Below are 17095 nucleotides of genomic sequence, written 5' to 3' on the forward strand. Positions count from 1 at the left end.
CGAGCCATTTTCAACCCTTCTTCTTCCTTGAGCTCATGGTAGAAATGACCTTGGTGGTATTCTTCAATGTTGATTCTGGACTGTGTTGAGCCGAACTGCCTCATTACTAATGCCGGAGTGTAGCTTGTGTATCCAGTCACTCCGATCAAAGATACTGATTGATTATCCCCTGTGCTGACCAAAATGGGTTGAGCTGGTGTCCACAATTTCCTCCAACAATAGTTGTGGCTATTGAAGCTCAAAATCCATTCCCGCCACTGCTGTTCATTCTTCGGACTGATTACTAATCGGGCCATTTTCTCGATGAGAGGCTGATCAAGATACCAAGTTAGTCCCTTCGTCTCCACCGGACACATATGACTAATAATCCAGAGGTGCAACAGCTGAGAACAACACTTAATGGACCCCTTGCCTTGCCGTCTACAGTAAGTAAGGGTTAAGAAAGTCTCGGCGAGAATCGCAGGTATCGGATTGACCTTCTGTTTCTCTACTGCCCAGAATATTTCTACAACACCGCATGTTATGATTCCGGAAGGCCCAGGGAACAAAATCAAGCCGTAGATTGCCAAAGCGAGCATCAATAAAGCCTGGTCCCACTGTTTATCTTGAATGTATTATTCTAACCATTTCTCGAGGTAGGTCCAATACCATCCATGCGTGTTCCCTTTGATGGTTTCTTTTGCCTTTGCTTCTTCTGGGGAAGTACCCAACATATGTGCCAATCGTTTCCAGGTCTGCCTATGCTCGAGGTGTAAGTAGATCCGATTCTGCATTGAGTAAGGAATTTCTAGTAATGCCTGATATTCTTCCATAGTGGGAACTGTATCAATATCATTGAAGGAGAATACCCCGTACTTAGGACTCCAAACCGACAGCATGGCCTTTAATGCCGGGATTTGGACCTTGACTCGCATTAAGGTTGCAATCCTCCCGTACTTTTCCTCAAATCATACCTTGACCTGATCGGGAAGCGACCTCCAACCATTAGACAGACCCTCAAGGCAGTTCATTCTGACCTCAATTTTGTTCAGATTGAATGAAGGCAGTAAGCTAGCATGTGCCTTGGAAACATCGTTTTGCGGGGGTACTGGACTATGAGCTGATCCGAACCACAGTTTAGCATTATGAACTTCTTATGCCGACTGACTCGAGGATGCCATGTTAAAAATGATGCTTATCCTTTTATAGATCTTATTTTGGTGATGCCTGCAGGGAAAACTTATTAGCTGGATAAATTCAGGTGATCTTGAATTATACTATTGGCAGAGTGATACCTACACATTTATCGAAGTAGGAAAATGTATGGGTTAAGTATGATTCAAGATTACCCTTAAAAATAAGAACAAAATAACATAAACAGAATAGGGTAAGAGTAAGTATGCCCCTTTTATCTTAAAATAAAGGAAAGTCCTAATACCGGCTGGGTGCTATCTAGTTGGACAGTTCTATCTTACAAGGTAGCTCGCTACGGCTTTCAACTATCGTGATAGTTTGGCTCAAGGTCTAATTTTCTAAAAGCCACAAGTTCCCAAATTGCCCCCACTGTAAACAGTGGAGCCCCATTCTATCCCCCACGATACTGTCGGGAAAATTCCACGGGTATCATAGTGAATAGAACGAGTTTCAATTTGAGCAGAAGCCTTCATGGATACTAACAGGGTAAAACCCACGGGTACCACTACATGACTCCCTCCTACTTTCCTAAAAGGGTAAGAAAGCCCGGGTATAGGGCTGAAGTGTGTGAGGATATCGTGTGAGTGTTCAGTGTGTGAAGGGACACCTTTACCTCTTCCCAATTCAGGGGGAATTTTATTTTTCCTTCTTTTTTTTAAATGTAGAGCACTGTAGAAAATAAGACAAGCAAAACAAACAAAATGGTTAGCAGGAATAACAATAATTAACATACAGAATCTTGAGGAGTGAGCCCGCCTAACTATGATTTGATCGCAAGATTAAATATACTTTTGGACCTCTAGACCGGGGTTAAGTTTTAATAGTCCCCAGTGGAGTCATCAAGCTGTCGCAAGGTGTTTTGCGGTCGCCTGGACGAACACTCACCGAAGTGGAAAAGTGAGGAGTCGCCACTTTAATTTTGAGGGAAATTAAAGAAAACCATTTGTGAAAGCAAGTTAAAATGAAACCACTTCAAAAACAGAGATTCTAGGTTCGGGGTCCATGAACGGGTGGGGAAGGTGTTAGGCACCCCACCTCGTCCCTCAACGAGGGTAAGCAGATTTAACTTCACGTTCTTCATAGTTAGGAGGGCTTGAAGGGGAATGTTAATCCTTTTGACCGAAAGGAATGTTTGATTTTTCACTAATCCGGATTACCCAGATACATAAGTAAATGAGACAACCTTAGTGAGTTGCTGTTGCGTATTAATTTTATTTCAGGGGGATCATCTTATGTATTTGTTAAAATTTGACTTGGAAGTCGGATAAGAACTCTCCTCCGATCTCCTATAAATATTTGTTAAAAATTTTGGGTTGAGAATCGGATAAGAACTCTCCTCCGACCTCTTTTAAATATGTGTTAAAGTTTTTAAGTGAGAATCAGATAAGAACTCTCCTCCGATCTCTTGTAAGAATTAAAATTTTGGCTTGAGGATCGGATAAGAACTCTCCTCCGACCTCCTTATAAATATTAAAATTTTAAGTTTGAGGATCGGATAAGAACTCTCTTCCGATCTCTATTAAATATTAAAATTTTAAGTTTGAGGATCGGATAAGAACTCTCTTCCGATCTCTATTAAATATTAAAATTTTAAGTTTGAGGATCGGATAAGAACTCTCTTCCGACCTCAATTAAATATTTATTAAAATTCTGAGCGAGGATCGGAAAAGAACTCTCCTCCGATCTCTATTGAACATTTAAATGGGGACCGGATAAGGACTTTTCTGATCTCTCAAGGTTTAATTACAGCTACGTATCATAAGAACCTGAAACTAAGGGTTTTGGTATTCAAAGATGCTAAGGGTCGGAATGAGGCTTCTTCTAACTGGTTGGTACCTTGTGACCAGACAAAGGATGCCAGACTAAATTTTACCGATCTCCTATGTAATTACCTTACCAATATCTTTTTGTACATAATCCGTCCTGTTTATTTACTTGAAATTTAGTTTCATTCTGCTGGATCACCTTCTCGGTTAGCCTAGTGATACAACTCTATTATTTTCTTGACGTATTACTCAGGCTTTCTATTTTAAAGAAGCACTTAAGACACGACTACCTACATTTTACCGAACTACTTATATGCTACTTGAGATGAGGACTTTCGCATTTAGAAGTAGCAAAGCTTAACAAAAGAATGGACCAATTGACAAAGAAAGTAAACTTCGGGAATAACCTTCATTACACCATAGAAACTTGGCGAAGATTACGAACATAAAAGTAAAGGAAATGCATAAAATAAAAAGAGCTTTTAGTGAAACAGAGATATAAACACTCACCTGTGAGGAGCCGAATCTACTAAACTAATCGCAGAACGTAAAAGGGGCACAAGCTGTTTAGCTTGAAGGTTGAAGCTCTCCTAGAAACGAAAAATGCCTCACTAAACGGCAGTCAAGTTTATACAAGCAGGCTAAGCTTGGGGAATAAGAATGGAAACAAAGATGACAAAGAACTGAAAATAAGGGCGTCACAGGATAATGAAAGAACTGAAAATGGAGAGTTCCAGTATTTCAAGAATCCCTTTTGCAAGAAAACACTTCGGAAAACTGGTTTCAAAAGTTTTTCCTTATCAAAAACTTAAAAACAGCAGAGTAACGAACTGAATTAAATTTCAGAGTTCTTCCACTATAGTAACTATTTCTCCTTTTTTTGCCCCTTTTTCTTGAACAGTTTTCATGCAGGTATTTATAGGAACCGAGTGCTCCCCATGAAGGGTCAGGATCTATTTTGAGGGAGATGGAGGGTCAGGATTTCGAAGGACATGATCTGAGGTTCAAGAATTAAAGAGGATCAGAACGGACGGCTGAGATCCCCTTCAGAATATTTGTCATTTTCTTCTTCTAATCTGACGGTCCTAAATTCTCTTGTCCGGGGCGATCCGAGGGCTGGGAGTGAAAGGTGCTGATCTTGTCGTTTTCTTCTTCGATCCGAGGGCTCCGAGCTCGTCCTTACAAGTAAGATCAATGGTGGAGATTAGGATGTACAACGCTGTCTTGACGTACTCTGGCGCATGTCAGAAATGCGGGCGATTCAGGGGCGTGCGGTTGAGATTTCTCCTGCAACGCTTTAACTACCTCGGCTCTGATTATGACGATAGCGGTAGGCACCTTATTCTCTTTGTTTTCTGCTCTCTCTTCCTTTTCGATCTTCTTAACATGATCCTTCTCCGATCTTTTATACCGACCTCCCTTCTTTCGATCTGTATCGTTCCGATCCTCCCCTTAATCAGGTCTGGTCTGGTCAAAGCATTAATTTCCCTCGATTCCCAAAACGTCCACTTCGTTTTCTGCTTAGCAATAAATGCTTGATCTCCCCCTATATATACCCCTGACCAAAAAATTTTCTCCATTCGATTTTCCTCTTTTCCTCCTTACTTTCCTACTCTAGTTGTTCCGGCAGTTATTCCGGCCATGATTGTGGTTTTTGATCTTTTTCCGATGGACCTTTTTATTCCCCGACTGAAAATTTATGATCCCGGTGATCGAAGAATCGTAATGACCTCATCTGATGATGGTGAGAGAACTGGACTAATTAACCGATCTGGGTCGCGGACCTTGATCGTGCCGATCTCGAATCATTCGATCGATTCAAATGGCGAACTGATTTTGAGCGAGAAGACTGCTAATATTCCCCTTAACACTAGCGACTGCCCCTTGGCGTTCATCTAGCTCCTCCCTGCACTAGGTGTTCCAACAGCGGCTTGGTTTCGAGTGGTAACATCGATGACGACGTCTCTTATCTTCATGGGAGTCATAATCACCCCATTTAAGCTATACATCTATCCGATGTCAACAGCTGGTCTCCACATCTTTTGACTCAGCCACGAGACTAGGCTTTGACATAGGCCTTTAGATGGGATGTTCCACCGGTCTCTAGAGATCGCCCAAATGATGTATTTTGTTTTCAATGTAATCTGATCTCTAGAGATCACCGAAATGATGTAGTCCAATTTTAATGCAATCCGATCTTTAAAGATCGCCCAAATGATGTAATCAGATCTTTTGGAAATAAAGATTTTATTTTATCAATTATCATCTTATTATTATTGCATTAATTATTTTCCAATCTCTGAAGTATTTACCCGATCTGACCTTTAATTTAAATGACCCTAAACCGATCCGCAATTCAAAAGATTTATCTTAATCTGCCGATCTCTAGTTAGCCGATCTCTTTATGGAATCTTGGAAATATTCGCGAGACGTGTCAGAACAGCTGGCGAGTCCCGCTATCCGATGCATTACCTGGAACCTCGCGAGCATTAAATGCTCAGACGAGTATAAATAGGGGTGGGGTTAGCCAGTTACTCTCTTATGTCATTTTCAGTCTCTTGTGAATAACTTCAAAATTCTCTCATTTTCTCAAATTCTTCCGACACCGATTAGACTCCTGTAAGGGCTTCGATCTTTCTTTTAGTTTAAATTTTCTGTTTCCTTTGAAAATGAGCGGTGCCGAAGGTCAGAGAGCAGTAAGCCCCCCTTCCATTCAGTTCTCGTGGTCGTCCGATGATGTAGAGGTGGTCGGACAAAGCGCGCAGCCTGAACTTCCTAGGATCTCTGCTCCAGCTCGGGGACAACCAGCACCATTAAGGCATGTGCCTTCTTCAGGGAGGGAAAATCTTCCCATGGACGAGCTACCGTCAATCTTGCAAGAAACCGACCTTCAGTCGTTCAGCCAGGAGTACAACATCCGGCCTGATTCCTACGAATTGATTAAGTGTCACGGTGATCTTCGTGCCGATCACTTCTTCGAGGAGAACGATATGATTATGGTCTACGAAGAACAATTAAAGGCCAGTCTGTGGTTCCCTTTGGACGACTTCTTCAAAGAAGTTTTGAAATATCACCAAGTGTGCATCGCTCAAGTTCACCCGAACTCGTGGCGGATCTTGGTAGCTTTCCGAGGCCTATGCCGAGCTAAAGGGCTTCGACCCACGGCTAAGGTGTTCGCTGAACTGCATCAGCTAACTCATCGCAAGGACGACGAGTATTGGTTCTTCCAGGCGAAACCCCATTGTGGGCTTTTTACCGATCTACCTTCCTCCCTGAAGAATTGGAAGAACCGCTTCTTTATCCTGAGGAGCAAAATTCCAAACAGCTTTGAGGGCTTCCCCCGCAGCTGGCTGCATCAGGGTCCTTTGCTTACGAAGCACATCGCCCTAAATAGGGAAGAGGGTGCAATGGTGATGGAGTTGAAGGAATAGGCGTCCAGAGAGAAGTTCTCTTGTTTGGATGCCGTGACGGTCGAGCTACACCATTGGACTATGCAGCTGGTTTCGGTCAAGATCGCGGGCTTCAGCTCTCTGCTCTCGGCATCGGTATTTTCTATATCTCAAATCTTTGGACCTTAGCGATCTCACTGACCTCTTCTTTGTGCAGGTATGGCAAGCGGCGAAGCCTCCAAGGAGAGCCGGAAGCGAAAGAGGGAGATCTCCTGGAAGGTACGGGAGATGAAGCGAGCTGAGGAAATGCAGACACCCAGGCATGAGCCCGGGGAAATACAAGAAGGCTCGTCTCAACCTTCGAGACCGGTGGTTGTAGAAGTGGTCCGATCCCCTCCTCGCCGGGAAAAGCCGCCTCCACCTCCTCCAGTTGCTCCGAGCGCAGAAGAGGGTCCTTCTCAACCTAACGTGAGATCGCTCTCTCGCGGTGCCCAAGTCTTAGTCCACTCACTGGAGAAGAATCGTACGGTTCTAGAGAAACCTAGTTTCGCCAAGGTCTTGGCATCCTCTATCTGTCTTTGAGAAGATAGGGATAGGCTGTCTCCGAATAACCTTAATGATATCTTGACCCGTTCCATGAGCCTGAACGTGGAGTGCCTGGTGAACCAACACATCATACGGGAGAAGGCGCATCGCCTGGGTAAAGAGGTCGAGAGGATGGGTCATGAAGCAGCTTCCCTCCGATCTCAACTTTCATCTGCTCAGGGCTACATATCTCATGTCCTGGCTGAATGAAGTTCTATGAGGACAAGCTGGCAGAGCAAGCTCATGTCCTGGCTGAGCGAGATCATGCTCTTGAAGAAGTGCAAGCGCTCCAGGCCGATGAAGCTGCTCAACTTGCTCACCTTGCTGAGGAGCTCAAAGCGAAAGAAGAAGAGATGGTGACCGGAGTGGCCGGCGCTTATGTGAATGCTCACAAAGATCTCCTGGCCGAGCTCAAAAAGCGTTATCCTGAGGAGGACTTCTCTTGGATGGCCAACCTGGCTCCCGAGGATGAAGGTGAGGATAGCGAGGAGGAGGCTGAGGGTGAGAGAGAAGATGGACAAAATGTAGATCAGGCTAGGCGTGATCCCCCAGCCGAATGACTTGTACAAATTCTGAAATGAAATGAAATGAAATGCCTCTTTTGTTCGGTGAATGGTTGTGATCGGAAAATTTCTAAATTATTTAAACACTTGATTGTCTGAGTATATCGAAGCAACTACAAGTGATTATTAACCTAAGTGTGAGAGATCGGAAAACACAATGAGCGTGAGATCGGTAGGGAACCAACGCTAAACGGGACTCGATTAAAATTAGAAATTTGATGAACCCACTTAAGATCGAGATCATCAATACACTGGATTGGAATCTTAACTTGATTATTCCTAAACTTAAAATGAGAGATCGGCAATAAGACCGGTGACATAAAGATATAGTGTTGGTTCAATTTTGTTTGACAAGAGAGATCGGGAATGTACTTGACTGGTCAGGAAATTTGACAATTGGCTTGAGAGATCGGTGAGTGACTTGAGAGACCGGTAAGGCTTTAACTGATACGAGGACTTAGCATTGATTCAATTCTCTGTGAAGAGGGATCAGAAATGTGGTTAAATGGCAAGGAGAGGTCGGAAATGTAATTGGCTGGCAAAGGGAGACTTAATGCTGGGGGATCGGTTTCGAAGTTTATTGATTCTGGGGGTCGGCCAAAATATGGTGTCGACATTATTCTTTCCCATTTCCATTCTGGCACTGGTAGTGGATGTAATAACCCAGTTGGTACTTGATGCTCTGCCTTTACTTGCTGACAAGTTAGGCATTTGGATACAAACTCTGCCACGTTTCTTTTTAAACCCATCCACCAGTAATGCTCCTTTAGCCCTCTATACATTTTTATACCACCAGGGTGCATAGCAAAAGGAGACTCATGTGCTTCCTTCAAAATGACCTGCCTCAAATCAACATTTTTAGGAACACATATTCTGCCCTGGTGTAGCGGTAAACCATCATCTCTGATTGAGAACTCTGGTTTCTTGCCCTGCCGGACTTCTTCCAACAGCTTCTGATACTTTTCATCATTCTGAGCAGCCATTCTGATCTGCTCATTCAACACTGGTTGTACATGCCATGCAACTGCTGCCTGCCCATCATCATTAATCTCTAAACTGGCATGTAATAACCTCAACTCATGTACCAAAGACAAAGGAGTAACCCGTAGACTTGCCATAGTCTTGCGACTTAGGGCGTCAGCCACAACATTAGCTTTCCCTGGCTGGTAGTCTATCAGACAATCATAGTCTTTTATCAACTCTAACCATCTCCTCTGTCTCAAATTCAACTCTTTCTGGGTGCCCAAATACTTCAAACTCTTATGATCTGTGTAGATGTAACATTTCTCCCCATACAAAAATGTCTCCATATCTTAAGAGCAAACACAATGGTTGCAAGCTCCAAATCATGTGTCGGATAATTCCTCTCATGCGGTTTTAGCTGGCGTGATGCATAGGCAATGACATTTCGATCTTGCATCAACACACAACCTAACCCGTTGTGAGAAGCATGCTGTAAACTGTATATTCTTTACCCAGTGTGGGTAAAGTCAGGACTGGAGCCTCTGTCAAACATCTTTTCAATTCATCAAAACTCTGTTGGCATTTATCCGTCCACTGGAATTTCACATCTTTTCTAAGCAACTTGGTCAATGGAGATGCCAACATAGAGAATCCCTTCACAAATCTACGGTAGTATCCAGCTAAACCCAGAAAACTGCGAATCTCTGTGACATTTTTGGGTGGCTTCCAATTAAGGACAGCTTCAATCTTGCTAGGATCTACCTTAATACCCTCTGCTGATACTATGTGCCCCAAAAAGGATATCTCCTTCAGCCAAAATTCACATTTTGATAATTTGGCGTATAGGTGTTTCTCTCTCAAAATTTGTAGTACAATCCACAGATGTCTATCATGCTCTTCTGCATTCCTCGAATAGACCAATATATCATCAATAAATACCACAACAAACTGGTCGAGGTATGGTCTGAAGATAGTGTTCATCAGATCCATAAAAGCAGCCGGAGCATTAGTTAACCCGAATGGCATGACCAAGAACTTATAATGGCCATAACGGGTTCTGAAGGCAGTTTTTGAAATACTCTGCTCTTGTACTTTCAGCTGATAATAACCTGATCTCAGGGCAATTTTAGAGAATATAGTTGCGCCCCTCAACTGATCAAATAAGTCATCAATGCAGGGTAATGGATATCTGTTCTTTATTGTCGCCTTATTCAACTGCCGATAATCAATACACAAACGAAGAGTGCCATCTTTCTTCTTTACAAACAACACTAGCACTCCCCAAGGTAACACACTAAGGTGGATAAAGCCCTTGTCAAGCAGTTCTTGCAACTGCACTTTCAACTCTTTCAATTCTGCAGGTGCCATTCTATATGGTGTTATGGAGATTGGGTCCACACCAGGCATAACATCAATTTCAAACTGCCCTTCTCTTTCTGGAGGTAATCCTGGCAATTCTTCAGGAAATACATCCGGAAAGTCACATATAGTAGGAATGTCCTCCAATGTTGGACTCCCCACTTGGGTGTCTATCACATGTGCCAAGTATGCCTCACACCCATTTCTAATCATTTTCCTGGCCAATGCAGCTGAAATGATGTTTGAAGGCAATAACTGTCTCTCCCCATGTATTACTACGTCACCATACTGAGGGAGACCAAAAGTGACTGTCTTCAGTCTACAGTCAATCATGGCGTGATGCCTGGCTAACCAATCCATGCCCAAGATAATGTCATAATCTCTGAAGGGCATTTCAATTAAGTCAGACAGAAAAGTGTGTCCTTGGATCACCAAAGGACAATCTCTATATAGCCTATTTACCCTGACCTCCTGGCCTAATGGACTAGTTACTAGCACATCATAGTCCATTGGCACACACTGAATAGCAGTAGAACACATCACACTAGCACTAACATACGAATGTGTGGAGCCAGGATCAAATAACACATACACATCTTGGTCAAGGATGGAGAAAATACCAGCTACAACATTTGATGTTTCAGCCTCTTCCCTCTGATGCATGGTATACACTCTGACTGGTGCGCCACTAGGTACTGGCTAGTTAACAGTGCTTTGACTTCCAGGGGTGTTACCAGGACCCCTACCTCTGCCTCTACCTCTAGCAACTGACTGTGACCCTTTGGGTGCAGAGACTTGGGCTGATCCTTTAGATGTAGTGAAAGATCCAGACCGGCGCAGACTAGTGCAATCCTTAGCGAAATGTCTGCTTCCTCCATAATTAAAGCATGCACCAGTAGCCTTGAAACAAACCCCACCATGAGTTCTACCACACATTTCACATTGCCGGACCGATAGAGCTCCTCGGGGTGCCTGCTGGGTCTGCTGACTAGACCGGGGTGGTTTTTGGCCAGAAAATCTGCCTCTATGGGAGCTAGATCCCCCAAACTGTTTCCTCTTCCCAGAACCACTTCCAGATACTTGTTCAGTAGTCTTTTCAGTTTTCTCTTTCTCTTGTGAACCCTTCTTCACTACCCCTTCGGATTCTATCCTTTCTAATTCCAAGGCTTGTGAGATCAATTTAGCAAAATTTTGATGTTTGAAACCCACAACTTGCATTCTCAGACTCTGCCTTAGCCCGAACTCAAACCTCTTGCATCTGTCTCTGGGGGTGGAGACTAAGCTTCCCGCATAGTGGCTTAGCCTTGAGAAATCTCTCTCATACTCTGCTACAGTTCGGTCCCCTTGTTTCAAACTTAAAAATTCTTGCAACTTCATATCCACATATGCATCGGGAACCCATTTCTGTCGGAACTCCCTCAGAAAATTTGTCCATGTCAACACAAGTGGCTCAACCAGACTGTGGGAGATGGTCTTCCACCATTCAAACGCATCCCCTTGCAACAAGGAAACAGAATATTCAAATTTCAGCTCTTCCGTACATTGCAGCTTTCTGAAAACTCGTTCCATTCTTTCCAACCACTGTTCTGCCTCCAGTGGATCCACAGTGCCTTTAAACTCAGTGGCCCCAAATTTCATCAATTTTTCGTACTGCCAAGCTGAGGGCTGTGGTTGTGCTACAGGTATTGGCATCTGAGCTTGGGGTGGCACATTACCCGCCATTTGCTGAAAGAAGGCAGCCATCTATTGCATAAATTGAGCAGGAAACTGCGGTGCTGGAGCAAGAGCTGGAGTGGCTGACCCACTCACATTCTGGAGTGCTGGGGCTTCTCCTTGAACCTCAGCCTCAATAGATTGTTCTCCTCCTTCCATTCCGTTTTCTCAAAATTTCTACTTCCTGAGATTAAACACAAGGAGGTTGACCTCCGTTAGTGCATATTCATGATGTAAATATGTCATATGTATCAATTTAAAGACACTTGAGCAGTTGTACTTATCAATAAAATGTTCATACACAAAGTCAAAATTTATTGAAAAATCATGCTCTGATACCACTAAAACATGTCACACTTTACCCCTCTGTAAGGCGTAACATGATCCCGTAGAATACTTAATGAACTATCGAACTTCACCTACCGATAACTCATTAAGTATCCTACAAGGGATTTTAAAACAATTTTCTTACATTTTGGAAGTGGTGAGCATTTTGATAAGAATTTAAAATCATTTATTCAAGTTTAAATACTAATAAAAATTTTTGTCCATTTTAATTTTGCCGCAAATTTTATAAAAATTTTGACAGAGTTCCCTCTGTATTTTGAGAAACCAGTTCTTCAAAGACCTGTAAAAAAGCACTTCCAAAAATATTTCACAACTTCCAACCTTCAATAATTCACAATTCAACTCAAATCAATTCATTCCAAAACAGTTCCACAATCCAAATCAAATTTGTCAACTCAGAATATTTAATAATTCCATTCACAAAACATAAAGCAGGAAATTCATATGTATAAATATTAGATTTACAGAAGAAAATCCAAAATAATATTATTACAATTTATTTACAACTGCTCCACTTTATATTGATACATACAACATTTTCATATTTGCATCAAAATTTATCTACAAGGGCATAAAATAATACCCGTACAAAATGGTCAGAGTAGTCCTCGATTAAACAGCAGCTCACTCTGCTGCTTTCTCCTTGCTCTTATCTGCGACAGCAAAATAAGCTATCGCTGAGTATAAAAATACTCAGTGGTGCACAATAAAAATTTAAAATGCGATACATAAATCATTTATTGATGAAACATAATTTGAATACTTCACAATCACATTTCACAAATATCAAATCTCATAACAACTCATTTTGTTAAATAATATATTAAACACAGTTTAGTCAAATAATTTCATAAACACAGTGTTGCCAAAATCATACACAGCTTAAGCCATGACACAAAATTTCCGATCAATGCCGTGTTGTATGCCACGACAAAGCAATCTACAACCCCATTAATCGAAATCAATGAGGGAGGTGGCTAGCTAGCTAACGAGTACTCATCCGATCTACAATCTCAACTGGCAAGCCAGAGAGGGAGGAAAATAAATGATCTCAACCCCATAAATGGAGGAGGAAATGTGATACTGTCATGCTAAGTGTGAATCCAAAATCAATTTAAAACAATTGTTTTCAATAATTTATGAGAGATCCCAAACAATTTTCAAAGTCATTTTTGTAGTCACAAAGTGGCAACACAATTCATAAATAATACAGTGATTTCATAAAGTATAGCAACTCAAATTTTCAATTGAAAAACAATTACATAAATTTATTGTGCACAAACCTGACTAGAGTCGCCTCTAGGCCTTGACTCAGTCTCTCCGAGCTTTCAAGTCTTTTTCAGCTGAAACACACAATTTCATAGTGTTTCAGTACCATAACTTAACATAAGTCCAAAAATAAATTTAACTTCACTTTAACTAGCTCTATTGCGTTAAATTCGACGTTCTCAAAGTTTTTGTGTTTCGGGTTACTATTCACTATACTATTCAAGTCAAATGGTTGACTTTTTAAGGCTTAATAGGTATGGGAACTCCAACTTCACCCACATACCACATTTTGGTCATTAAACTTGTTGGTTTTGGTTATTTTCTCAAAGCTTAGGTCATTTTGGCAAAATTGCCAATTTTCGGTTTTGGTGCTCCAAAGTTGCACTGTTCCATTGGTCAATCTACTGTTGGAATTTGGCAAAACTTCCTTCATAGAAAATGTTCCTTATTGTCTTAAGTGTGTTCTTATTTTTGGATCACTCCAATCGGAGTTTTGTAGCTCAAGTTATGGCCAAAATATAATTACTGTTCACGTGCACTGTTCATGCTGAGATTTTGGTTCTGGCAGATTTTTGGTCCAACTTTGTTCAGTAATTTGATCAAGTTAAGTTCATAATTTGGTCTAACTTTCTTCATATGAAATGTTCTACTATGTCTTAGGTTTCCATCGGTTTAAGAATCGCCTAAATCGGAGTTATCTAGAGAGAGTTATAGCCATTGGAACTTTACTGCTCAATGGCAATTCTGCAGAATCGCAGGTACAGTAACTCCACTTTGCTCAATAATTTGACTAGGTTAATGGCATAATTTGGGATGGTGTTCTTCATAAAAGTTTTAGGTCTATATCTTATCTAATTTTTGGTAAAATTTCAGGTCAATTTGACCTTCCTAGCTCGAGTTATGACCAAATGAACAGTTACTGTTCATTTGGTCAGTTTGTACAGTGGCAGCCTGCTCTCATTTCATTTTGGTCAATTGGTTCACTAAGTTTTGGTCAGTTTTTGGCCATGGTTCCTTAATGAAAATTGTGCTATTTTATGTCTATTTTCATCCCCAATTGGTGGCATATCAATTGGACTTGTAAAATTTGAGTTTTGATCCTTCAAAGTAGGTTTGGTCATGCTGCCAGCAGCATGACCATTTACCTCCGAATTTAACTTAATTTCTTATCATTCCCACACAACTTATTTGGTCATAATTGACCATTATTTCACTTCACAATAGGTCAAACATGCCATTTATGCATTTCTCCAAATTTTGGTTCACAAACCCTAACCTTCAAACCCTAACTCCTCCATCTCATGCATTTAATCACAAGTAGTGCACTTAGTCTTAACCATTCAACTAATCAAAGCTTTTAAACTGATTCTAAAGCATCAAACCATTCAATTTCATACTCCCCTCAAGCTGGCCAAAAATTCAGTTTGTCCTTCCCCCATATTTGTTTCATTTAATCAAGTTCCATGCTCATTTTCACAACTAATTATGTATTTAAATGAATAAAAAAAAGGGTTAACATACTAACCTCAACTTAATCTTCAAAACCCTATCTTTTGCTTCTTTTTTTCTTCTTGTAATCTCCTTCTTAAGTAATAATAACAAGCTTTAGTAGAGTTTTTATAGGATTTATTAAGGTTGAGTAAGGAAAAATTAAGCTTAGTGTAAGCTTAATGGAAGAAAATTCCATGGAGGATATGTGGTGATGGTGAGGCGGCAACCAAGGGAGGAGAAGAAGGGATTTTCTATTTTTCTTTTCTTTTGTTTGCTTTTATTTATTTTTCTATGGAAGACCATTAAAAATCTAATTTAATAAATAATTTAATTAATTTGTTTATGACATCATGCATGATGTCATCACCTTTGACTTTTCCATCTTCTTTCCTTTTTTCTTTTTTTTTTTTTCTATTTATTTTTTTCTATTAGTTCTTTAATTTAATTCTCGATTCTAAAATTTTCTTTTCTTCAATTTTATTTGACAGTTAGGTCAGGAGTCAGGTCTCGGAGTCAATTGACCAAATTGCCCCTCGCCTGTTCATCCCGGTTTGCAAATAATTTCATATTTCTTCCAGCTCCCTGACCTAATTATTTGACTGGCTTAATAGTTCTTTTTCATGATTTTCTCTTTTCCACTGTGTTCATAAGGGTCCTAAGGACCACAACGTCACTTTTTACGGTTCGAAATTTGAGTTTAAAACGACTTCGCAGTCGTTCCCGAGGAGGTCACTCATCGCTGTGACTCTCAGCTCGTTTAACTCTTATGTTCTGTTTTTCTTATTTATAGTTAACTAATTAAACATTATTAATTATTTGTGTTTATGGCTTCTCAAGTTGTCTTAAGTGTGGCCCTAATCCCATTAATTGTCCGGACCGACACCGGTCACCGGAACAGTGAAATATACCAGGCTATGCAACGGGGGTGTTACACATATATTCGATAGAACAAGGTTTTGAGCCAAAGGGATTCGTAGGATGGGGATTCGATGAGGGATCAGATCGAACACAGTCATCAGAGATCGAAAAAATAATCAATGCAATAATAAAAAGAAGAATAAATTGAATCAATTTTGAATAAATAAGATTTCATTTCATTTCCAAAAGATCAGGTTACATCATTTGGGCAATCTCTTAAGATCAGTAATTACAAATATCCCTACACTACATTCTACCTATCTTGCTCCTACGGATCAGACCGCTCTTAATTCCAAGATTCCATTCAAGAGATACATCGAGATCGAAAGGGTAGCTCTCGTCAGCTATGGCAAAGACTACGGGAAGCTCGGTGTCATCATCGATGTCATCGACCAGAACTGAGTAGCAATTGGGGCCCCCGACATGGTTGGGAGCCAAATGAACTTCAAGAGGCGATCACTGACATCAAGATTGAAATTTGCAGTACCTTTGTCCGAGATCGGTTCGGAGATCATACTGGTAAACCGATTGGAGACCGGCATGGTAGTCAGTTTGGACCCTGATTAGTAAATTAATCGGTTCTCTCGACGTCATAAAATGACACTCTCATAATTCTCTGATTGCCAGAATCATCCATTTTCAGGTGATGGGCAAAGAAAATGATCGAAAAAAGATCGAAGCAATCGTCATGGTGAGAATTCTTATAATACCTCTCACCCGACTATAGTGTAACAGAGCAAAGTGTGCTACATTCGGTGTTGGAGCACCCTATCTTATCTTACTTTATTGCTTTAATAATTTGATCTCGTTATATTTAAATATTAATTATTTTTCTACGGAGAAACCAGTGGAGTTTCCCCTATTTTATTATCAGTTGACGTATTTTACTATTCACCTGCTTGAAATTTTCAATAATATTTTACAATAAAAATATCATTCATGCTCATCATATTCATCTCACATTCAATTCTTGTAATTCACATACTAATTTGTACGAATCTATTCATACTCAATTCATATGTAAACATTTTCAAATTATATAAGCAAAATTTTCAAATTTCCTTAATTTATATAATTTACAAAATACTTACATAATTTCATAATTTACATGATCTACAAATTAATTACAGTTCCATAATCTATATTTTAACATACAATTCATAGTTTACATTATAAATAATAACTAATTATAATGTACAAAATATATAATATAATCTATATGGGCTCTATCTACATGTATTGCTGAGGAGGTGACAACCTTGAACACTCTGCAGATCAGAATTCAAAAATCTCTGTTTGGTATTTGCTGGGCTTTAACTTCAATACTTGCGCGAGGAAATAAATCCATCGCGCTAAGCATTGCTGCTTAGTGGTGCAATAATATAACAAGAAATAATGTATACAAATAAAAATAATTAGAGCATATTTTCTATACTCAAGAATTTTACTGGGTTCATATGAAATTTTCCATACAATATATATTTCGTCATTTATGTTGCTCTCTAAAATCACTTCTTTCATAAGTTTACAATAATCATTTATATAATGTACAAATAAA

The 17095-nt window shown here is 40.3% G+C and overlaps 1 pseudogene; it reads right to left on the reverse strand.

Moving 5' to 3' along the window:
- Positions 1-17095, reverse strand: part of LOC110652463 (probable terpene synthase 12) — a 79156-nt pseudogene that overhangs the window by 53905 nt on the left and 8156 nt on the right.

The sequence above is a fragment of the Hevea brasiliensis genome, chromosome 7, assembly GCF_030052815.1.
Source record: "Hevea brasiliensis isolate MT/VB/25A 57/8 chromosome 7, ASM3005281v1, whole genome shotgun sequence".
In the NCBI taxonomy this organism is placed as follows: Eukaryota; Viridiplantae; Streptophyta; class Magnoliopsida; order Malpighiales; family Euphorbiaceae; genus Hevea; species Hevea brasiliensis.